At 34.9% G+C, this 25,256-nt stretch overlaps 1 protein-coding gene across 20 annotated transcripts in view; it reads left to right on the top strand.

Annotated features, from left to right (window-relative positions):
- Positions 1–25,256, top strand: part of CSNK2A2IP (casein kinase 2 subunit alpha' interacting protein) — a 287,809-nt gene that overhangs the window by 75,878 nt on the left and 186,675 nt on the right. For 14 of the 20 annotated variants that reach the window (XR_013158580.1, XR_013158583.1, XR_013158578.1 and 11 more), the window contains one exon: positions 20,571–20,727. The exons of 4 other annotated variants lie outside the window; for them this stretch is intronic. The gene's annotated coding sequence lies outside the window, so the exon portion shown is untranslated. Of the gene's footprint in view, positions 1–16,037; positions 16,331–20,570; positions 20,728–25,256 lie in introns of all 20 variants that reach the window. 2 more of the 20 variants (XM_077118677.1, XM_077118675.1) reach the window with 1 other exon arrangement.

Here is a 25,256-nt window from a genome sequence, read left to right as displayed (position 1 = left end):
TCCAGGTTTCAGCTAGATAAGTTAATACTACAAATTAAGTATGTATAGGACTTCTACTTTTAAAAAATACCCTACATACCAAAATATATGTTCCGTATTTACCAGTGCAACTTTCCACCCAGGTAGTCTCACTGCTACAATCTAGGAAGGCAGGGACTTGAATGTAAAGAAAAAGCATAAGTGACAGATTCAAAAGCAAAAAGGCTTTATTTAATGACCTCAAGTTGAAAGTTAATCTTGCCATGAGGATTAGATACTAGAAAGAACGTCTTGATTTATCTTCAACTAGGGAGGCTTATGTACGGTTACAAATAATTCTTTATTTGGAATTATTTCCATTATTTCCTTATCTCTTACCCCTAATGACAGGGAGCATTTATGTCTTGTTCAGTGCTAGAATCTGTGCATCTCTCACACTTTCTTGCACATAACAATGATCAATAGGTATCTGAGAACGATATTCCACCAAATGAGATATCCATTTATTCATTAATTTAGAATTTTTAAAAGAAATCGTCACTGTACTAGGATACTATCAGATGCTGCAACATATTGAAGACCTGTCAGAGTGTTAAGAAATAAAACCATGTAGCTATAATAATATACTAACTTGTCAATGCTTATATATGTTGTGTTTTGAATGACGTCATTTTAGAGGGATGCTTTGACCAATAACAGCATCGTGACTGAAAGCGTTTCTGGAATACTTTTGGAATTATTCTGTTACTATGATCCACAGAGGATTTTACTACCTCTTTTATAGGCCACAGTGGTTGTTTTGGGCTTTATCATTTATATTTCATAGAAGACAACTCATTCCCTTTTAACATTTCAAAAAAAAAATCACATCAACCTCCTAAAAATATGTGTCACCAGTGAGAGGGATTCTCATGGACTGGAGTATCCAGGGAGTTTGAGAAAATCTACCTACTCCTCCTGCCCCACCAGCCCACATTAAGACATGCTAACATGGATCAGTAAAAGACTGATTTTCACATCTGTCTTTCATAGATCCTTTCATTTATGCATTTCATACGTGTTTATTAAGTGCCTACTATATGAAGGTAATCGGCTGAAAATGGGTTAAGCAGTGATGAATAGAAAGATTCTCCCAGAAGAAAAAAACAATATAACATGCACAATGACCTGAGGCTGAAGTGGGATTTCTACTTCTTCCTGCATGAATTAAAAAGAGCTGGGTCTGGGTGTGAGTCCAACTTGAGCTGCCATCCCACTTTCATTTAGAAAAGGAGGAAAGAAAAGAGAAAGGAAAACCTGCCCCGGGAAATGGCATCCTGCCTTGATATGCTTTCTAGTAAGGGGAGTACAAAGAAGAGCTCAGAAAGGAAATAGAACTAGGGAGCCTGGATGTTGCTCATAGGTACAGAACTGACTCAGATTGTAAACTATGGCACAATAAACTACAGTGGAATCATAATTGAATGGCTGACTGAGAAATAAAATAAAGAAAAAAATAAAGAACATTTCAAACATAAGAAATATAATATTTGAGAGGATAGAAGTAATGTTTGTCCTTGTATAAAACAAGTGATTACAAATTTATGTTCAGACAATAAATGTTAGAGAGGTTTGGGGTGAGAACTGTATTTAAACTGACATAATTAAAGTAAGCCTTCAAAGAAATACCATCATCTGAGCTGAGGCCACAAGTGCACATAACTTCATTCAGTAGTTATAACAAACATTTGTTAAAAATCTACTCTCCCTGAGGGAGGCCTGGGTTCGATTTCCAGCCGGTGCACTTCCCAAAGCAAACAAAGAAATCAAACAAACAAAAAATTCAACAAATGGTGCTGCAATAATACAGGATTTACACATGTGGATACACATATGGAAAAAGAATGAAATATGACCCCACCATGCAGCATACAAAAAACAAAACAAAACAAAAAACACTACTCTCCCGTAGCGATGAGATTGGTGGTCTTCTCTGTAAATAGAGATGTTGAATTGAATGATCTTTTTTAGTGTAAAACACCTACTACATCTTCTAACTCTATGAGTAAAAAGGGAAACTTTGCTAGGTAGAAGGAATAAAAGAAAGTTGTGATAGGCAAAATAATGGACCCCAAATATATCAGTTGCTAATTCCCAGAAATTCTGTTACTTTACAAGGCAAAAGAGGCTTTGTATGGTGTGATTAAATTAAGGACCTTGAGATAGAATATCATGGCTTGCTTAGGTGGCTCAATTTTGACTATGATTAGAAAGAGGGGCAGACTGGGAAATTGGTCAGAGAAATGCAATAAGGCTCGCTTTGAAGATGAAAGAACAGGGCCACAAACCAAGGAATGTGGGAAGCTTCTAGAAGGTGGAACACATCAAGGAAACAGATTTTTTTTCTAGAAAGTAATGCAAACTTGAACACATCTTGACTCAGTGAGTCTTGCATTGGATTTCTGACCTCAGAACTGTAAGATAATAAATATGTTATTTTAAGCCAATAGATTTGTGGTAATTTGCAATAAGAAGCAATATAAAAATATTTATGTACAGGTTATAGTATCACCTATGACACAGAGGGAAAAAATATGGAGTGTATTTGGTGAATAGAAGGTAAGGACTTCTGCTCGAGTATAGGATGTATGTTTAGGAACAATGGAAGATGTCTAGGAGAAAAGACAGGTTTAGGAGAATTGTTTAACTCCAAATGAAAAGTTACAGAGCTTTTTGAATTCTGCTGCTATATTAATGAAAAGTACTCAAATGCAAAGATTCTGGGGGAAGTAATTGTTGCCATATCTTAAGAAGTGGCTAACCAATTCAAACTTTACAACTGAGTATATTTAAATATAGGCTGTTACTAAAAAATAAAAAAAAGAAAAAAGAAAAAGAAAGAGGCAGAGCAAAGAAGAGAAGCAAGAGGAGGAAGGAGAGAAAAAGAAGAAAATTGAAGGGTTTTAAAAGATGCTTCTATTTACAAAAGTGTAGATTAACTAGAGAAGGTTGGACTTAATACACTAAGGTAAGTGAGTTCTGGCTTGATATCCAGTTGCTCTTTAGGAAAATGACTCAGGGCAAATATCCTCCCCGGCTTTGGAAAGAAGAGGAATCTGCTGCTATGTTTTTTTTTGTTTTGTTTTGTTTTGTTTTTTCGCGTGGGGCAGGCACTGGAATCGAATCCAGGTCTCCAAGGTGGCAGGCTAGAGCTCTGCCTGCTGAGTCACCGTGGCCCACCCTGCTATGGTTTAATCATTGTGAATAATGTTCAAGATAGGTACTAAATGGGTTAAGTAAAAATTTAGCAAACTACTTCATATCTATAACCTGTTAATTTATGACTTAAAAGACATTCATTCAAAAGTTTAACTTTGGCTTTTATAAAATCTAAATATTATTATTTTATTTCATATTCATTGCATTAATAAACTAAAAAAATTCTGACAATACCATGTGCTGGTGAGGATATGGAAAAAAGAAACCCCTCATATATTGGTAATGATTGTATATATAATTTGGAAATATCTAGTTAAGTTGACCAGGACCCAGAAATTCCACTTCTATGTGCTGAATTTACTTCAGAGAAACTTTTCAGTATCTTTCAATATTTATATAAGGAGATAGCGACAAGGTTATTCAATGCAGCTTTGTTGTTTATAGTAAAAATCTAAGAAACACTCTATTCATCATTAGGATGATGAATATATATTCATCATTAGGATGACTTTATATAAGCAGTTGCAATGAGTAAAGAAATTAAATAAAAAGAAAAATGCTGAGAGAAAGGCAAACTCATAAAACTTCATAGACTATATCTGCCATTAAAATTTTTGAAATACATAAAATAAAAATACACACATACGTATTTATTTCTAAATAGTATAAAATATGAAGTTGGAGAAGTTACACTCCAGCTTTAGAATGGTGATTATGTCCAGAATGCAAGGTGATGGAATGATAAATGATAAGATCAAGAATGATAGGATCAAGAATGATAAATGATAGGATGCACAAAAAAAGACTTCCATTCAGTTTTTACTATTTTATGTCTTTCCGAAATTATCCAAAGAAAATGTGTTAATGTGTTTATTAAATCTGAGAGGGGGGTATGAGGTGTTTGTTAGATTATTTTTCTGTGTTTTCTATATTTTGAAATATAATCCAACTAAAAAAAGCAGAGGACCATATTTATTTCACTATGTAATTAGATACCATTTATCTCATGCATTATATAGAAGTGGCTTTAATTTGGGTTAGTTTGTGTAATTCTGTCAATCTTATTTTAGTCTTAGAACCATATTTTTCATTTCAGTGAGCTGGTCTGTATTTCTATCTAGATTGTGTGGTTATAGCATAGCAGGTCTTTCCAAGGCCATCATGTATTTAGATGATTCATTCATGAAGTTATTTCTTGTTGCATTTCAAAATACTTACAGAACTATAATGTGCAATATTTCTGTTGGTTTATTTCAAGATTAAGTTGAATGCACTAAATATGATTCATTAAGCACAGTTCTAGAAAAATGCTATCAACCTCATAAGATATAACTTTAATCTGAACTTGCCCATTTGATTAATGGGGATAAATAATGTGCCATTTCTGAAATAAATACCAGTTTGTTCTTACAGATGATTCGAACTCATTGACACCAAGGAGTTATAATGGGGACTGCATTGTTCTTTGTTTTCATAATTCGTAGAGCAGCCTTGACCCCTAAGCTTATTTTATTGCCATCTTTCACAATAAGTCATCTACTTATCATAGACAGCCATTTAGAAAGCAATAGTAATAACAGTTAACATTTAAAGAGCTTCTATTATGTGCAGCACTTTGATCAGGACTTTTCATGGATAATGTCACATGATTTTTTTTTAGGTGGAGTGCATGGTCTGGGAAACGAAATGTGTGATTTTGACAATCTATGGCAAGGAAGCTATTGTTATTATTTACCTTTTGTAGATGCAGGAACTGGGGGCAATGAAATCTCAGAGAAAAAAAGTGATAGCAAAAAAAAAAGGCCCCCCAAAATTCATTCTGAGTTTGCTAAATGTCTTAGCAAAAGAAGGCTGTGTTTTGATTGGCAAAAAAATCAGGGAAGTTGAAATGATTCTTGCTGGCGGAAACAAAATGAGAGCTACAGACATGTGAACGGGGCAGAGAATTAACACTGAGACTTGTAGCAAAGGGAAGCAGGTTCTATTACTTCCTTATAAGACTGGGAAACAAGTTGACGTAGTTGGTATATTTCTCTACTTTATTTTCTTGTTTCTATATAGCTTGGTTCCTCTGAAAGAAATCAAATCCTAGACAACAGAAGCTAGAGAGAGCAGTAGCAGAGGAGGCATGGTAGACCAGGAATGGTTTAGGATGGACGTGATGTATGTCAGGAGTAGTTCAGGAAAGATGTGAGCTGGTAGTGAACAGAGGAAGCATGGGGGGCATAGAGTGGAATGCTGGAAACTTTAGACAGCTGAACACCAAGGAAATGACTCAAAAATCTCCTTGCCAACCAAGGAAATGGAAGGCATTTCAGGTTAAGTGAATATATTTCATCGACTGAAGTAATCTATAATATCCACATGCAGTATACAGTTTAATGTTGTATATATAAAGCAATAGAACTTTCTCTCTTGCCCCGGTCCTACTGTAACAGGTTTAAATGAAAAGGATTTTTTTAAAGCAATTTTAACCTGTCTATACCCATCACACCCACTAGAAAGTGTCTCCCACTCAACTTTTCCTCCTCCTCTCCATTTGTTCTTCTCTTTCTTCAGAAACCTGACTTTGCAAGCTCTCTATTAATAATCCAATACAGGCTTCGTTCAACCATTTCATTCTGCACTGTCTTGTCCCTTGCAATGAGTTAAAACAATTTTGCTTCTCATTCTTAAATTGATGTTTTTTTCTATTTTAGCTCTTTCCCTATGGTTCTTTTCCTTGTCCACATGTCACCTGTATACCTTCGTTTACTTCGTTTAGATCCACACTTTGCCCTACCTAGACTGTGTCAAGAGGCCCTCCTATCATCTAGCGAGTTTGCTACTAGAAATCAGAGGACGAAGAGGGAGGCCAGCACAGTCCCCTGCTTCCCTCCTGGGAGAATCGCCTCACATTGGCTCTGCCTCTGGACCAAAGTTCAGAGCTCTTGTCAAAGTTGCCCTCTCTACTGGACACCCTCTCTGTCTTCTAGGAACTCCTCCCTCCCCTATGCACTTCCCTGGGCTAGTCTTAGGAGTAGTAATAGCTTGGCTATTTCCAGCCCTGGACTCAGGCAATATCTTTTGTGATTTCTTTAAACCCTGCCCATACCTTGGTAAAGAGTCCATTTATTAAACCCTTGCACAGTTAATTCTCTTTGCATGCATAGTCTGTTTCCTCTTGTGATCCTGACTGAACTAATCATTTTAAAGCAATTTTCCACTCTTTCACACTTCCTTTAGTCAGTCCTAGGTACCTATTCATCAATCATGTAATTGCTATCCTGTTTTAATCTTTATTGAACATGAGTATGTAGAATTGAAAAAAAAGAAGAAACTTCAAGATTGAAAGTCCAGACATTTTGATCTCAGCTTTGCCATTTAGTAGTCACTGATCACTCACTTTCTCTATACCTCTTTTTTTTCTCATTTATAAAATGAGGGTAATTATATTAGATGATCTTTAAGATTATCTTCTCTAATTTTATGAAATAAGGAATACGTTTTGTACTAAGCTCTTGATTGCTCAACTCTTATTTGTGCTTAATTGTGACTTTATATGAAGAATATTTCTTTTGAGAAGAATCATTGCTATTTTTCTATTATATGAGAAAAGTTTAAATGGGAGAAAATAAGACTGAATGTGTAGGCCTCATCAAATCCAATTTATTTATATTTCAGGCATGGGATATGGGAAGAGTAGTTGGTTTAAATGTTATCTACAGAAGGTTAAACTGTCAATTGAACTTTTCCATTTCATTTTTTCTCTTATCTCTTTAGAAGTGAAGAGATAATTTTTATAAAAAAAAATTACAGCATTCTAAAAAGGGAAAATAGCCACCATACATCGAGTGGTCAGATCTCAAGAAAAATTTGCTTATATTTTAACTAAAGGATACAACATTGATTTGAGTGATATTAAGATGGGATTTGGGGATACAGTTCTATTCGACTTGATATTAAAAATACTGATCATAATGATATTATATTTCCAAATAACATTGCTCAATTTTCCTTTGCTGGAAGGTATTTTCTTGCAAAGAAGTCAAGCAGAGACACCTGTGTTATTAAAATTCTTTATTTTTGGAAGTAAAAGTCTTTATTTCTGGAAAGAAAAAAAATGTCTGTAATATGCAATATTTGAATTCCGTACTCCAGGCAAACCTGTGCCGCCATGCAATTGGCCACAGAATTCAGTTTCTGTCACGGAATTTGCCCTGTGGAGATCACTGTGCAGCTTACTCTCATGTGGCTGGCAGAGAAGTAGGGGAGCTTTGCACTTGGCTCGGGCTTAGGAAAATTGCTCAGGCTATTGCTCTTTGTAGCATGTAATGCTGTTAGTTCCTATCCCACTCTTAGCAGCCTCCCACCCCTAAGTAGACCACAAAGTGGTTGGAAGAAAGAAAAACTATTCCTTCCACTAACCATGTTGGCCTATGTAGCAATAGAGAGCAGTCATTTTTCAGTCTTACCTATTAAACTCTTACGTGGATTCAAGGAAGTCGGTGTGGAATCATTTACTCAATGCTGTGCCAATATTAGCCAACATTGTGCCAATATTCTTTTTATAATTCTAATAAATTGTAAGCTTTGGACAGAAATAAAGTGAAAACTTCAGAAAAAGTAAAATAAGGAAAGAGATTCTTAACGCATATTTCTGTATTTCTTTTAACATTTAGTATGCTAAATTCTTTGTGTATTTTGTTTTTATGGATTGACACTGTCTGTTTCTAGATTCAAGGCAATAAAATAAGGGCCTGACATAGAAGTTTGATTAGCTTTTTGGTGGAATATGTAGTGTTGGTACTCCCCTGCATTTTTTGCATTCTATTCATTTCTTGAGATGGAGATCAGGTTTCATGCTGTCCCTCAGTGCAGGCGGTGCCACAGGTGGCCATGCAGGCTGAGAACACATATATATATATATTTTAATATGGCTTAGAGCTTCTTTTCACAAGCAAATCTTTATTACTGTGAAGGCAATACCCTTTGGAAGGAATTAAGGGAAATACCAGGGAATGGACTTGTTTTATATGCAATAGATTAATTTTTAAATATGCACTAAAGCAGTGCTTTAAGTAGAACAGAAAGAGAATGTAAATTCACTTATAAATGGTGAAATTGTTAAGTAATAGGAAATAGTAAAAAGAAAGGAAACAGTCACTCTTTACATGTTATGTTTCCATAGGTAGTTTTCATATAGCCAGTAGGTTTAGAGTGATAGAGGTTTTCCTCAAGGAAATACAGACAGCAGATGGAGGTTTGCTTATTTTTATTGTTTACCACAAATCTGAAACACTTGTTGGACTTCTAGTGGCTTGTTTTTCTGAAATAAAAATGAAGTTCCATTTCCTTGTCTATTAGACCAATTTGTTTTTATTCCTTGGTCCTCACTTCATGGAAATAATATTAATCCTTCAAGAATTTATGGAATGGAACGAAAGATTAGAGACTTTTCCACTGAATCAGCTAATTAGGCTTAGATAGCATAACAAAAACATAGTGTAATGGCTATTTTGGCTAGCTGATTCTCAAAACTATTGTCAGCATAAAGTAAAGCACTATTTACTATATTTGCATGAAGCAAAGCACTCTGCGACTGTCCCATACAAGGGAGACAGTTTAAATGCTCATCTCCCAAAATATAAATATTCAAGGTTGCCCATTTTAGAGAGCACTGAAATCTGGGAGCTGCCTCTATCTCGTACTAGACAACTCTATTCTATATTGAATGCATCCAAACTAGTCATCTCAAGAATTTGAGCAGTTAGGAAGTTAACTGGAGTCATTACTCCCTTCCATTTGAATGTTTTGGTGGTTTCATCATCAGAACCAGTTTTCTTTTGTAAAAATTTATCATAACTTTAGAACACTGTAAGTGAATCAAAATAAGTCACCCAGGACCATTGCTGCCAACTGAGACCATTGGAAAGGGGACGTGGGATTAAGCAATTACTTACCATTACTTGGCTGCATGCCTTCAATTTTCCTACTGACTCTGGCCTACTGTAATGCTTAAATATTTGTACGCAAACTCATGGTAATTGATCCCCATCTGTGTTAAGAGTTTCATAACTTTAAAAATTAAAGAGGCAGAGTGTCTCAAGTGGTTTGAGTGGGCAATTTGATTCCAGTTTTATTATCACAATGGGTCCATAATATGCATGAAGTGTCCTTTCTAATTAGTCTTATCTCAGCGGTTGCTTACTTTATTTCCCTTTCTGCATGCCTGTTCTGTTCCTCCTCCTCTTGTAGTTCAGGCTTCCCCTCATCTTCTGAGAAAATGGACATTGCTTGCAGAAATTGACCATTCAAAGTGGCTGCCCAGAATCAGGATTGGCCAATACAACATGGCGTTTCCTGCTAAATCAGCTGCCTCTCTTCCACATGAAAATGATTTCTGTCACTTCAGAGATTGAGAAAAATGTAAACTTTTCACTGTGTCCAGTGAAAAATGAAAACTTTGTTCTAAATGGTAGATTAATTTTTCTTAATTCTTTCATTACCAAATTATAGATCATGAGTCTAATAGAAAAGAAACAAAATCATTTAGCCTATTTAGTAGAATGTGATGTAACAAAATTATTCTTAGGACTGATTGTAGCACACTTGCACAATACGATACCCAAGTTGGACCTAATTTAAGGACCATGTTATTCAGTAACAATATCATTTTGTTTAATTCTGTTTTCTTCTGGTTATTTTCTCTTATTTCTATTTTTGTTACATTTACTAGGAAAGTCAGAGGCCTTGTCTTGAGTAGGATGTGTATTCATTTTATTAGCCACTTGTAAAACGAAATAATAAAAACTCAAATTATCCTTTACTACAGGAACAGTTATAAAAGCAGTGATAGTACCCAACTTCCGTAACAAATGCATCTGGGTGACATATTTTTAGCTACCCTTGGGTCACAGTCTGTGATTGAATTAGGACCGTTGTGTGTCACAAGAGGCCTTTGATTCAACAGTAGCTGAGAAACCCTATCTGGAATGAATCAACAAATCTATCAAAAATTCCCAGATTCTGCCATAGAAAGAATCCAAATTTTGTCAATATATGACTACAAGCATATAGAGGTTCCTATTACTTCACAGGATAATATGACTCGCTGATCTCAAAAAGAAGGCATTGTATTTGAAATCATGAAAATAACACCAGGGCAGTAACTTTAATCAAATTCCAAAGTTTAGAATATCCTGAAGATCACCCACACCTCCATGTATTTCTATAGCTAGAAGGGCTTTCTTTCGTATTATGACTTATTCCTATAGCTGAGCATGTAAATGGTCTGTTCCTTTGCGGCATGTGCAGAAATCAGCGAAGATACATGAGTTCCAAACCCATGCCAAGGATCAACAGAAGTCTGACATGTTTACAATGGCCTCTGGTTACAAAATCTTACAGCATCCTTTACTAATTTGTTGTAGTATGAACCACTTATCCACACAGGAAGCTATCCTGCCACTAAAATCCTTAAAGCAGTGTATCTTGTATGGTCATATGATTGATGATGATTTAGTATATCTTCAGAATTATTACTCACTATGGACAGTGGTTATTGACTTTAAACCTTGTCTTCTCAGGTTGAAGAGATTTATCATGATTTACCAGTTTATTCATTTTATTCTTGTTTCTGGTCCTATGCACCATGATAAAAACTTGCCTGGGTCTTTGTCCCAGTTCCTTTGGCATTTCCTGTGATATGAGTGTCTCCTATTATTCTTGGTGGGTCCAAGACCATACTTGATAGTCCATATACCAATGACAGTCAGAGTAGGGCCACACCAGAAAGCCAACCATATGTTTGTTCCATGTCCTGTTAGCCCCACTTCCCCAATATCTGGGAGGGGAGGGGGGGCAGATTGAGTTCCACCTCATGGGCATTGATTATCAATCACGTCTATGTAATAAGGCCACTCTACATTTGAGACACTCAAAGGTCTGGTGAGTTTCCATGTCTGGTAATGGCATTGCTGTGTCAGGAGAGTTGCACAGTCTGACTCCATGTGAAGAGGACACCAAAGCTTGTGCTTGAGACCCTCCCAAGCATCACCCTATGCATATCTTTTTTGGCCTCTTATTTGTATCCTTTTACTATAATAAAACTATAAGCATAAATATGGTGCTTTTAGTGAGTTATGTGAGTCATTCTAGGGAATTATTGAACTCTAACGAGGTAGTGGAACTCCCCAGTTTGTAGCTAGTTGGTCAGAAGCATGGGTGGTCTGGGCCTCCAAACTGGAAATCTTGCAGAAGACTGCCCTTAACAGTTGGAGCTTGGCCTAATTCTTGGTAGTCAGAGTCAGAACTGAATTGAACTACTTCACTCTTTGTAGTTGCTGATTGAACTTTTCTATCTATATATTCCCCAACACTAGTATTGTAAAGTGGAAATCCAAATATGCATTTATTGTCAAATGATGCCATTTGATTACTTTTGCTCAAAGGACAAGATGTCAGCTTCAGAATGAGTCCCTAGTTCAGTAGTGGTTTATTGTATGAATTCTGGTGATATTCACCAGACTTCAGGGTATAGCAGATTCCTAATCTATGGAGCAAAAGAAATAGCAATTGAATACAACATTAATGTTGACTCCCCCCAAAAAAGCTTTTTCTCATTTTAACTGCTGATTAGACAAGAAATATTTAGTTTGCAAAATGACAAATGTTTGTAGCATAGTATGGGAAATCAGTTTTTGTTGTAATAAGTACAAATATCCTTATAAATACAATTAAACCTTATATTGATTAGTCATTTTTAACAAAAGAGAAATGAACTTTTTTATCCTAATCAAGATGAACATTTTTTTACCAACACTACTGAGAAAAGCATAAAAGAATGAGGTAAGATTCAAAATGCATTTTAAAACTGGAGTTATTTCTGGGGCCTAGAACAAATCTCAACTTTCTCTTAGTTTCAAAAGAAGCTTAGAACATCTTGTTTTCTCCAATTTCTGACATTTTATAATGTCTACATGTGATGTGAAATTTACCACACATTTTAGCATATCTATCCTGTCTGTCTGTCTGTCTATCTATCTATCTATCTACCTACCTATCTATCTATCTATCTATGCCTTGTCTTCCTAAATGATTTTTAACTTATTGTAAACCTGGACTATGAGTTTTCATTATGCTAAGAATAGTTAGAGATAGATTGATAGAGAGAGAGAGATAGAGAGATAGATAGATTGGTAAATGCATGGATAGATAGTAAGTACTTTAAATATTCTTATTATATTGAACTTTAAGATTCCATCCTTATGTACATAATTGAGTCTTTGCTCAACTACTAAAGAATATGGACCCTCTAGATTGGTGCTGTCCAACATAGTAGCAACTAACCACATGTGGCTATTGGGCACTTGAAATGTGGATAACATGACTGAGGAACTGAATTTTTAATCATCTTTAAAGATGATTATTTTAAATTTTAAAATTGATATTTGATTTGGTTATTGGAGAGATTTTAAGTTTGGAAATTTATGAAATCAAAATATATAAGTATTACTGATGAAAATTGTGCCTGAATTGAAATATTTCCTAAGTATAGAATATATTCCAGATTTCAAAGACTTATTATGATAAAAAAGGAAAGTATTAATTTATTCTATATTGATAAAATGTTGAAATGATTACATTTTGAAAAGATTTGGTTAAATAAAATATACTGTTAAAATGAATTCTGCCTGCATCTCTGTTTTTAATATGGCAAAAATTTGAACTTACATATATGTCTTAGTTTATACGTCTCGTTGACAGCACTGTTAGAAGAATTCTCCAAAAGAAAATGTAATGTGATATGCCCTCTATCAAAATAAGTTCTAGATGAACTAAAGAGTTGGATGTGAAAAATAAGTCATAAAAATTTAGATGCTTAATATTGATCATTTGATTAGTGAAAGTTTTGTCAGAATTAAGAAAAAGAAAGGAATAATAAATATTATATTGATAGCTTTGTTACATGTATATTTTAAAAATACATAATTAACAACATTATAAAGCAACAGCTCACAGTATTGTTTCATTGCGGGAAAGTTCTGCTCATTTCTTCAGAATGGGTAGCATTGGGATTATCCTTCTGGGTCCTTTCTCTATCCTTATTTCTTTCCCCAGAGAAAGAATGACTTACTTCATTATTAAGATTGTGTCCAAAGTCATTGTCATGTTATAATGTGGCCTTTCTTTTTCTTTTGGAGAAACACATTGCTTTTCTCCATTCTTGTCTTGTGATGAGTTTCAGTTATTAGAAAACATTGTATGGTTGGAACAACTAGGACTAGGCTACGTAGATAAACTTTTTCAATTGTAACTTTATGAAATTTGTAGCTGGGAGTGGGGATGGGAGAACTTGGATTGCCATTTTCCAACCACTCATGATAGAATTGATGGGTTAAATTGGTACATTTCAGTGCATAGAATTAAGTGTGCCTGTTTTGACTTTTGGTACCAGTTATCTTCTTACTTAGCTTTCCTGGGGGAACCTTTTGGATATTAAAGCTGATAGTGTATCTTGACTCCTATCTGCCTAACTGGGGAAATTTGAGTGTGGACTGTGTGTTGAATGATACTATTATTTTTTGATTTGCTTACGTGTCCTAATGAAGTTTTAGTTGCATAGGAAATACTATTCTTGGGAGATGCTTGATAAAATGTTTAGAGATGGAGAGTCATGATATCTGCAACCTACTTTTGGAAAGTTTATAAAAGGCAAGTGTGAGAGAGTATATGTGTGTGTGTGTGTGTGTGTGTGTGTGTGTGTGTGTGTGTGTATGGATAGCAAGCAGATATATAGCAGGGTGTTGACAATTGGTGACATAGATTAAATGCATACAGGTTTCCCAGTGATGTTCTTTCAAATTTTCAGTGAATTTGACATTTTTCAGTATAAAAACAAATTCTACAAAGTATATCTGTGTGTGCGGCATAAGGGATAAGTGTGATTCACTAATAATTCAAAATTCCAAACGTATAAGGGACAAATATTTGCAACATATATTTAATGATTAATAAACCAATAACAAAGTCTTCTTAAGATCAGTAAGAAAAAGATAATGTCCTTAACAGAAAAATGGTCAAATAATGAACAGAAATAGGTTATCAACAGAAGCAGAAAGACTTATTAAATGGCCTATAGATTTATTAAAATATTTTTCCCTGATAACCAAAGACATAAACTTAAATACAATAAAATGGAAAATTTGCCTCTCATTTAAGGAAATATTTTGAAATGATATAATGGTCCACATAAACAGATCATCTCTTAAATTGCTGGTAAAGTACAATATTTGAAAGTTTGAATCAACTAACATATCCTAAGAGAATCAGAAATGTCAGCAAAAATATATGCACAGAGATTTTTAAATAGGATATTTTTTAAAGGAAGAGTATTATAGATTCTGGATTCTGATTCTTCATATTTAGAATACGTAATATTTAAAATACCTGTTTCTTGTTGGTATTGCAAGTATTCAATGAAATAATGGTGTGTAAAATCAATAGGATTAAACGAGATGATGAATACATCGCATATGACACAGTATGGTAGTCAAATAAAAATGAACTCTCTCTCTCTCTGTCTTTCTTTTTCACTCTCTCTCTCTATATATATATGTATATATATATGTAATGCATAAATTATATTTCATCTGTCTTAGTTTGCCAGGGATGCTATGACAAGTATCACAGACTGGTTGGCTTAAATAATAGAAATGTATTGCCTTATGATCTTGAAGAAGAGAAGTCTGTGGCGTTCTGGTGGTGGCTTACTGGCAATACATAAAGCAGGCTCTGCCTCTGCCACAGGGTGATCTTTCTCCTTTTTCCTCCTCATTCCTGCTGCTACTGTGTCTAAATTCCTCCGCTTATAAGGTCTGTCGTCGCATTGGGTTAAGATCCCTTCTGATTCACTTTGGCCTTATCTTACAGGGATCTTCAAAGATCTTATTTACAAATGAGTTCCCATCCAAAGGAACAGGAGTTAGGACAGAACTTTGTGGGGACACGGTCCAATCCACAGCATTATTTATACAATAGAAAATTATGGAGTCATTAAAAAATTATGTGTTCAAAGATTTTTTAATGGCATGGGAAGTGTTGATAACAACTGAAAAGAAAAGCCAGCTTTACCAAAAAATAATCTTTAGTATGATCTTGATTTTGCAAAAAAAAAAAAAATACTTAAGGAAATACATTTACACTAATGTGAAAGACTAAATAGACATATAGCAAAAGATTAACAGCAGTATTATTAAAAAATTCAGATAGTAAAATAAAGGATAATGTTAATTCTTTGTTGCTTTTGCTCTTCTCTTTTCCTCCTTAAATTTCCTCACAATTATTTCATTTCCTGATGCAAAAAAGCACCCTTTGCAAGTTACAATACTCTTCTCTGAAAAATGGAATAACATTCCTATTTTCCAAATCAGATTATTAATAGAAAGTTGATAAGATGAGCTCAAGTTGCTAATAGAGCCAAGAGGAGTTCAGACCATCTGAGAGTGTCTTTCTATTTCTTAAAAGGCATTCTGCAGGGTGAAAACAATGTTGGCAGTTCTCTCCTTGATGATGGTGTAATTTTTATTAAAAATAGAGTGGGGTGGGAGAATCAGATGGGCTTGAGTAAAAATGATTCTGATGTTCATGTTCAGAATGTTCATTTTTGGAAATTTCCTTTAATTTCTCTGAATTTCCATTTTCTCATTTGTAAACAGAATAACATTGTCTAAATCAAAAGAATGCTGTCTTCTTTGAATGAAATAATGAAAGTGGGGACAGGGTGGGAAAGGTGTAGAGAAACCAGTATTTGTTTAATATCCACTGTGCCAAACTTTAAACAATTAAATTTACATGATAATCTCATTCAATCCTTACAGGCCAGTGAGGTACTCTGGGTGTAATTCCTTGCAAAGTTCATCTGACTTGAAGAGCCATATTAATGCTGGTGCTTGATGAATTCCACAAACTGTCCTCCACAGAGAAGGCTTTACAAGCCCTAAAGCCACATCCAGGCGGTGTCCTGTATCCTTTGTCTCCACAACAGGGAATGAATAACTTTGTGAGGCATGACCTCCTGAGAGTGTAAAATTTCCCACTAGAACTCAAGTTTCAGCCAGACATCCTAAAGTGAATCTATGCCAAAATTCAGAAACACAGAAGCCACGTTAGGGTCAGTGCTCTCTAAAAGTCTTTAACGAAATAGGGTGATGGAAGCCTCAGCTAGCCACAGAGGAACAGAAAGCAGTGGTGTTCAGGAAAATGTCACTTGCATTTGCACTTTGTAGCTTTTGTATCATCCGAGTGGTTTGTTCCCTACTGATTCACAGGCCTGATAAAAAAGTTCATCACATAGCTGAGATAAGGAGATTCGAAAGCATTTCCAAATCTCAAAATAACATTAAAATTAAGAGGCACAGAGAGATCAGTGATACATTATTATAGCTTTGAGACTGGTGGAAATTATTATCCTTCTACAATGTCTTTGCTCCCGAGACAGTTGCTATACCATACCACTGAATTATATATTTATCACCATTAATACATCTACACATTATCAGCAGGCCTCTGGGCATAAAGGGGATGATGCTGTGTTGGAGACAACACATTAAGAATCCTAATCCATTAATTTACACACCCTAATCCATTCATTTACTTTTTTCAGGGAATGTTTTTGCAATTAAAATTACTTGACCAGAAACATTGTTATTTCATCTTTAGAGTTAAAGCAATTTTTTGTTTAATTTACAAATTAAATAGTATTTCTTCTTTTAAATTTTAATTGCCCATGCTAACAGCTTTTAAATGTGTGGATGCATATGGAATAGCACAGCAGGAAAATAATTTAGAGTACCACGAGTGTCTTTCTGAATTCTCCTTAGTTTACTGCATTATTAAATGGTGCACAAGTGATTTAATATTTTTTTTCTTGCAAATAGTATCAAAACTACGTGGAGTTAAGAGTACTAGGTGCAAATGATGTAACATTTTTTTTTTTTTTTTTTACTAAAAATGGCCTGTCTCTAATTTACATACTGCACTGATTGAAGCCCAGAAGAAAGTGTGGCTTTTTCGCCTACAGAAAAATAGGGAGGCGATTTAATCTATTTACACAACAAATAGCCACATTTGTTGGTATTTAACATTTATTTTTTTAATGTTTCTGCGCCCTGAGATAAAAATTTGAGCATGTACTTTCTTCTTGGTTATCTAGCCCCAACAGAAGGTTGCCTCGGGACTGGACGGGTAGGTAGGCATTTTAAAACCCAAACATTTAATTACTTCTCCGGGTCTCCTTGAGAACTATTAGTTTAGAGAAACAAGAATGCTTCTGCTTGGGCTAGTGCTTTGCTGTGCCAGAGACTAAATGTCCGTCACACCCTCAATGGAATAGGGAGCAGGATGAGCACTTATCAATTTTATTTTACCTTCTGTTTATTGCTTTCTTATTTTCAAAGTTGGTGACTTTCCAGATAGGAAATGATAAGAACCAACTATGAATATGACAGAAATGATGAATAACACAGCTTGTTTCCTTAGATCAAATTGTTTGTTCTATATTGATCCCAAATTTGATTCCATATAACTGCCAAGCACTAGTTCTGATTTTTTTTTCCTGAAGCAACATAAAACCCTCCTTTCTCTTTTTTACACTATAGCTCTTGTCTATCTAACATTTTCTATGATCCAAAAAGGCCCATGTTTGATCATGTGATATTTCAACTTGTAATTGCCTGGGACAATTAGGTATTTATACATCCATGTTAGGATAGAGTCTAAAATAATTTCTTATAGATCAAATACTAGTCCTACCTGAGACGTAAAAAATATATTCAAATTTACAATATTGATTCACAACATATCTGACTCAGTAAAATATTTGAAAAATGATTAAAATGTGATTATATATAAACATATGAGAAATGGAAACTGTACTAGATTTTGTAGTTGTAGAAGTATGGAAATCATGGCAATCTCTTGGCCAAGCTGAATAATAAAATGTATCCTTAGGGCATTAGAAGCATTCTGAAATCAGAACTCATTGGCAATTCATTTGTAATGTGTGAAAAGGTGCACACCACTGGGGTATTCAGAGGGTCTGGATGAAAGCCAGTGGAATATTTCTAAGAATTTCATTTTAAAAGAAAAGTAAAAAAAGGCCATGGTGCAGTTAACATATTGCATGCCTATCGGCATCTTATTGTAAAGCATTCTCCACACGAGTAGTTTTAATAATTAGAACTGTCATTGTGCTACTGCTGACAACTTCCAAGTGTCTACAGGGAACCAAAGATTGGTGTGTGTGTGTATGCACACTCACATGCATATGAGCACACCTTTATCCAGCTACTCTGAATCAGCAGCATTTGTCTGGTGTTACACTTGATCTTGTTACAATTAGCCTTAGTAAACAAGGGCACATGAAGGGTAAGAGAAGTAAAATTCTAAGATCAATGTTATTTGGAATTAGGTATTTGGTTGATTATTATTGTTGCTTTGTGATTTAAGTTTATTTCTTTTGACTATTGAGAAAACAATGGCTAAGAAAGTTTTCTCATGAGTCTCATTGATTAAATGGACACGAACAAAATCTTTTGCTTTTAAGTGCCAAGTAAGTCCTTTAACAGTCTTATTTGATACTCTTTTTTAGAGCAGTTGAAAGGATCTTTTGAGTCCCAGATGTACCTAAGGGATTGTGCAGAATTGGGGCAGAGGGAAAACCAATATATATATATATATTTTCACCCTCACTATATCAGAATCACTTGGGGCACTAGTAAAATATACTGCTTATGCCCAGGTCCCTCCCAGAGAAATTCTGACTTTATTAGTCTGAGATGGGGCTTGGGCATCAGTATGCCCAGGTGATTCTAATGGGCAGCCGGGGATTAGAACCACAAGTCTACTCTAGAGCATCATGAACATAAAATTTACATTTGGCATATTCCACACTTGAAGTAGGAACTTTCATGGAAACCAGTCCCACTCTCTCTAACTAACTGTGGTGCTTTAATCAGTTCCTAAAAATATTGCTGATGGTCAGTAAATGGTGAACTCAATACTAAAACCTTTTGTCTTGCATCTATCTCCTGCCAATTAGATTGAATGGTAAATCTATCTCACATGCTACCATTTGTCCTTCTCATAGCCAAAGCAGGAATTTCTATTAGTCCTTCATTCTTAAGTAGCCTGAATAAGGCATCATGTTCCTTCTCAATACAGTAAGGCAGCCACAAATTATGGATCAGAATTTGCTTGTGAAATGAAATCTATATAACATCTCTTCACAAGAGTAAAAGTGCCAGGCATTTCCCCAGAAGGACTTTTGAAATATGACAAATAAAAGTGCTCACTGTTTACTATATGTAAAATAATAAGCTATGTTTTCTATAAATTTTTATGCATCAGTTGGGGCTAAAAATTCATATAATTTTACAGGTTAAAGTTTAATCACAAGTAGATTGTTTCATGAAAGAGATACAAGATACTCTAGGGAAAGAGCAAAGTGTAAATTCTGAAGACGAAAGATGAGTATTTATATATTTTCAGGTCTCATGTCCTTAGGAATGTATGTTCCTTGGGTTATGATACATTAGTATATGACAAGTAAGAAAAGATGAATTAAGAAGAATGAAATATGAATTGGTATGGGCCAGTAAAAGATATGTTTATTCTATCCAATCTGAAATGCTTTCTTGTTGATTTTTGTAGGACCCAACATATGGAATAAGAGTTGGAGAAACTACAAAAATCACATGCAAAACATCTGAGAAAGGCAGGCCACGGTGGCTCAGTGGCAGAGTTCTTGCCTGCCATGCCAGAGATCTGGGTTCGATTCTCAGTGCCTGTCCATGCAAAAAATTAAAAAAAGAAAAAGAAAAAAAATCTGAGAAGTAGATAAATGATATTAAATGTTATTAAAGGTCCAAAATTTACATGCGAAGAGATACATTTAACGAGAACACAATAGGGGAAATTTGTGTGGGATTCACTTAGCTCCTATATCACTGATTAGATTCCTATTTCTCTTTCTTGTGTCAGAAGAGGCTGTCTTAGCTCCCTTTTCACTTCCTTAACTTTAGATTTACCAGGTTCATGTATTCTTCTGTACAGAGCCATTCAAAAACATTTTCCCCATAACTAAAATTCTTAGCTGGTGAGGAAGAGGCTTTTTATGATTACATCCGAATTCCTTGCATCCCTATTCTGGTTCCTTTTTCCAACACTGAAGATATGGAAAGATTATGTATATAGGGATCCTGTCCATGAAGTTCACCTAGTACCACCACAAGGCTCCACAAGGCACATGCCTCCCGTGTGTGGCAGCAGCTGTTTTGTTGCAATCAAAGTTTCTCTTTAGTTTATATAGGTATTTCATATGCTAAGTACTTCAAAATTATTTTGTTTTACAGAATGACAGCACTTCCTTGCTTCCATCAAGAATTTGAACTTCAACCGACATACCACGATTTCCAAAAGCCATCTGAATTTGCTCCTAGCAGTGTCACAAGCTTACTTATTAGGACAACTTTTAGCAGAAACTATCCCAGAAACAATTTTCTTCAAAGGGTCTGTATATTTTTCTTGGAAAAAATATGTAAACATTATTTCAGCAGTGTTTTAAACATAGATTTAATAACATAGTAGCACCAAGAATCCATGAGTTATTGAGTTCTCCCATTACCAAAATATTGACTCTTCGTCTTTCTCTACATCTTACAGTATGTGTACCTCACTGCCTCTCTCCTTATCTCTGTATTAGTTTTGAGAACTTTTTATGAATATTTCTTTGTATGTTTTAGTGTGACTTTGTATGTTGATTTTTATCTATGTCTCTCTAGGGATTAGTTTAAAAAATATTTATGTGGAACTCTATGTCTTCTATTGGTATCTGTATCTTAGACCTTATAGGTCATTCAATAGGCAGAACACTTATTTCCTCACTTGTCTTCCTATATGCTCATCTATTTGAATTTTTTCATTCCCATTTTCTCATTTCATTCTCTTTTCTACCTGTTTTCCACTTCTTGTGTATCTTTATTAAATTTGTCTGATTGATGAAATCTTTAATTTTTGTTCTTTAAGCCTAAACTTGTATGCTTTGATTGGTTTACCATTCTCTAAAACTAGCAAACCAACAAAAACTGAACAAACAAACAAAAAACACCCAACCAATTTTCTGTTCCTCTCTCATCCATCAGACATTGTTAATGTACTTGCCCTTCTTTTATGATTTTAATGAGCTTTATCCTATGGAGAGAGAAAATAGATTTTTCACATAAATGACTTAGTAACAGTTCTTCTATTAAAAAAAGCAAAATATGAATACAACATTAGAATTAAACACTTAGAAATTTTATTTGTATAATTTCTGCCAGAAAGTACAAAGTAAGTATCGTTCCTGGAAAGGCAGTTGTTGAGCTGATACAGATGAATTTGATTTTTTTTTCATGTATAGGAAACAACAGACATCTGGGGCATTGTTGCTCTTTTATTTTCTTCTTTATCTTCTATTGAATGATGGGAGACAATGAAAAGTTTGTGGGGGGCTAAAGCCCTTGAAGAGTCTTACAGATCTCTTAGCATTTCTGACCTGTATTCCTTTCGAAGTGCAAACTTTAACAGCAGCTATTAGGCATTTTTTATATAAGGGATAATTGCAATGACTTGTATCATTTGAAAAAAAATCCCAAACTAGCAATAACAACAACAAAACAATACAACTTCAGTTCCATCTGTTCCTGAACAGAAATGGACAATATTGGATTTAGTTTTTAACATTAGAATTGACAATGAGTTTAGGTAGTAAATGCCATGAAGGTGGGGGACCTTGGTCTGTCCGCCTTTCTGCTTATTGTCTGGTGTCTAGCACAGTGCCTGGTACATAGTAATTGTGTTAGTTAGATTCAGTTGTCAACTTGGCCAGGTGAAGGCACCTAGTTCTGTTTCTGTGGACATGAGCTAATGGTACGTGAACCTCATCTGTTGCTAATTACATCTGCAGTCGGCTAGGAGGCGGGCATACTGCAATGAATGATGTTTGACTGAATTGGTTGGTGCTTAAATGAGAGAGCTCAGCATAGCACAGCCCAAGCAGCTCAGCATACCTTATCTTAGCACTTGCAGTTCAGCCCACGCCTTTGGAGATGCAGAAAGGAATCACCCCTGGGAAAGTTGTTGGAACCCAAAAGCCTGGAGAGAAGGCCAGCAGAGATTGCTTTGTGCCTTCCCATGTAAGAAAGAACCTCAGATGAAAGTTAGCTGCCTTTCTTCTGAAGAATTAACAAAATAAATCCCCTTTTATTAAAGCCAATATGTTTCTGGTGTGTTGCATTCCGGCAGCTAGCAAACTAGAACAGTAATGTTCAATAAATAAATTTAAACATTTGAAGCAGTATTCTCTTTGACCCTCAGGTTTTCAGTCATAGAAGCATTTTATTTTTTGGATAATTATGGATAATAAATTGGATAATTACATGTAGTGGAAAATCATTGTGGGTTGTATCTGATTTTTCTATTTTTGGGTACTATATAATTTATTACAAAATCAATGTTGCATAAGAAGCAGCAGATTAGAACAGTCTAAGCCCTCATCTTTCCTGACAGAATAATTTCATCATTAATTTGGAAAATTCTCAAATAGATATGCTGGTTTTCATTCTTCTAATAGGAAAACAAAGGGCTTTAATAAATGGCAAAAAGCAATGGTTTGTTGCATTATGTCATTATTTTACTTTTGCAGAAATGAATCCTATTGCTTTGAATAAAGTTTATTTTGTTTTCTTATTATTTCTTCCTTTTCTAATATTTCCTCCCTTGGTTCATCTTGCTCAAGAAATGCAAATGTGACAAGACACTAATGTTCATTTTATTTTTCTGAAAAAGATAACAAAAATGTTTCTCTCAAGATAATCCAATTAGTTTCTTATGCTCCCCAAATCTGAATAGGTTATGATGAGTATCTGTGACATTCACTAGCATTGAATACATGCTGGGTGTGCAGCTTAGAGTGGCCAGGATTTAGAGTTTTCTTATAAGGCCCTACATCTAGCTTTCTAGTTTGCTGCCACTAGTTGAGCAACTCTGACAAAAAAATGTTGGTAAACTGATTGGTAGATTGAGGAGCACTTTCATTTACTCGTTTTTTCATGCATGGATTCATGGTTCTTTGAAGGAGAAACCATAATATTTACAAGGCATATAAACATAAAACATAGTCCCTGAGATAGATACAAAGCAAATAATGGTAATACAATTGCCATGACTGATACTGAAACAGACAGAATATACAAAGTGGTTCTCTACATTAAGGACAGGAAAAACAGAGACTCCTGGGTACACTTTTGTCTTCCATCTATTGTTTCAGCTTCTTAGAAATTGCAAAACAGAGAGCATAAAGATTTGAAGGTAGAAAGTTCCTTTGTCTCATTGCATGACTTCGGAGGCTTTGTGGCAGATGAAGGGGTTATGTCAGGTGGCGAGAAGTAGATGAAAGGGATTCTAGCAGCAGAGCAGGGTCTTATCACAAAGCAGAAACCCATTTATAGATGAGGAATCTGAGACCCTAAGATAGGAGAAAACTTGACCAAGTTTTCATATCTAGGAATGTGGAACTGGGACTTGGGCAGGAGGGTAGATCCCTGAATCTGTGTCCTTACTTTGTACTCTTTGCTTCCTCTTCCCCAAAGATGTCACAGTTATAACTGCCACTCTTTGTGAAAGGAGGCAGTTTATATAAAGGGCAGATTTATTTATTTTCCCCCAGAATGTAGAAGTGTAGTGTAACAATTAACAGCCTATGGGGTTATTGCTCCCAAGTGGGTTTTAAACTTACCAGCACCTGGTGAAATTGTAATCAAGGATCTTCTCATTTTTTCTCTCTTTATTTATTTTTTTTCTACTCCCCCCTGTTTCCTTCCTCTTCCTTTCTCCCTGCTTCTGTCCCTCACACATTTCCTTGGATAATTTTAAATTACCTTTGCTACATTCTTGACTAGTCTGGTGATGTCCATGCAGATTCTAATCGGTAACTGGGTGCTGGGAATACTATTTTTTTCCTTAGGGATGTCAGTGAGTAATCATGTATTAGCTGGTGTAGTAGTTACATATTATTCTAGAGTATTTATGTTTTCTAAGTTTTGAGTTCTGGGAGCAAGTGTAAATAAATAATTCTACAGGTCCATTTGACCTGTTAGTATTTCTCACCAAAATGAGAAAATTGGGATAGAATAATACACCTTATATGTAATGAGGGAGCTAAGTCAGCTGCAGCTAACAGACAATTCAGGCTTCACCAGAAAGTGGGAGAAAACCTCACTAGAATTGAGCAGAATAAGAAAACATGGAGAAAGAATGCTCTTTGTATAGATTTTGACCTTAACTTCTCTGAAGGAAATAAAGAAGAGAGATAACTTATTTTATAGGGATTGCATTGAATTTATGGATCAATTGGGAGACAATTGCCATCTTGAATAGTGAGTCTCCTAATCTATGAACAGGAAATGTGTTTCCATTTATTTTGCTCTTCTTTAATTTTCCCACCAATGTTTTGTACTTCTCAATGTACAAGTCTTACTCATTTTCTGTTAGATTTATTTCGGTGTTGTATTATCTGTGATACTATTGTGAATGGAATTGTTTCTTAATTTCACTTTTGCACTGCTCATAGCTAGAATGTATACATGCAATTGATATTTTATATCAATACTATATCCTGTGTCCTTGCCAAACTCATTTATTAGTTGTAGCTGTTTTTTTATTCTTTGGGATTTTTTATAGACAGGATTATGTCTTTTTTAAATAATCACAATTTCATTTCTTCCTTTCCTATCTGGGTACCTTTAATTTCTTTTCCATGCCTTACTGGCTCTGTAATGTCAGAGAATATTCATTTTAGTGGATACATGTTTCTCTGTGGCAATAAAGGATTGAGTTTATTCTGGGAGGGATTTTATATATTTCAAAATTTGGAAGTTTATTTCTTCTCAGGATAAGGGATTTCATACAATATTTTCCAGCAAAATAAAAACAGAAAAACAGACAAATTCACAAACTAGAAATCTTTGCTCTTAATGTTCTTTTGACTGCATAATAGAGGG

Source organism: Tamandua tetradactyla, chromosome 10 (assembly GCF_023851605.1).
Source record: "Tamandua tetradactyla isolate mTamTet1 chromosome 10, mTamTet1.pri, whole genome shotgun sequence".
In the NCBI taxonomy this organism is placed as follows: Eukaryota; Metazoa; Chordata; class Mammalia; order Pilosa; family Myrmecophagidae; genus Tamandua; species Tamandua tetradactyla.
The sequence above is the reverse complement of the archived record's forward strand: the minus strand, read 5'-3'. Positions and strand labels throughout refer to the sequence as shown.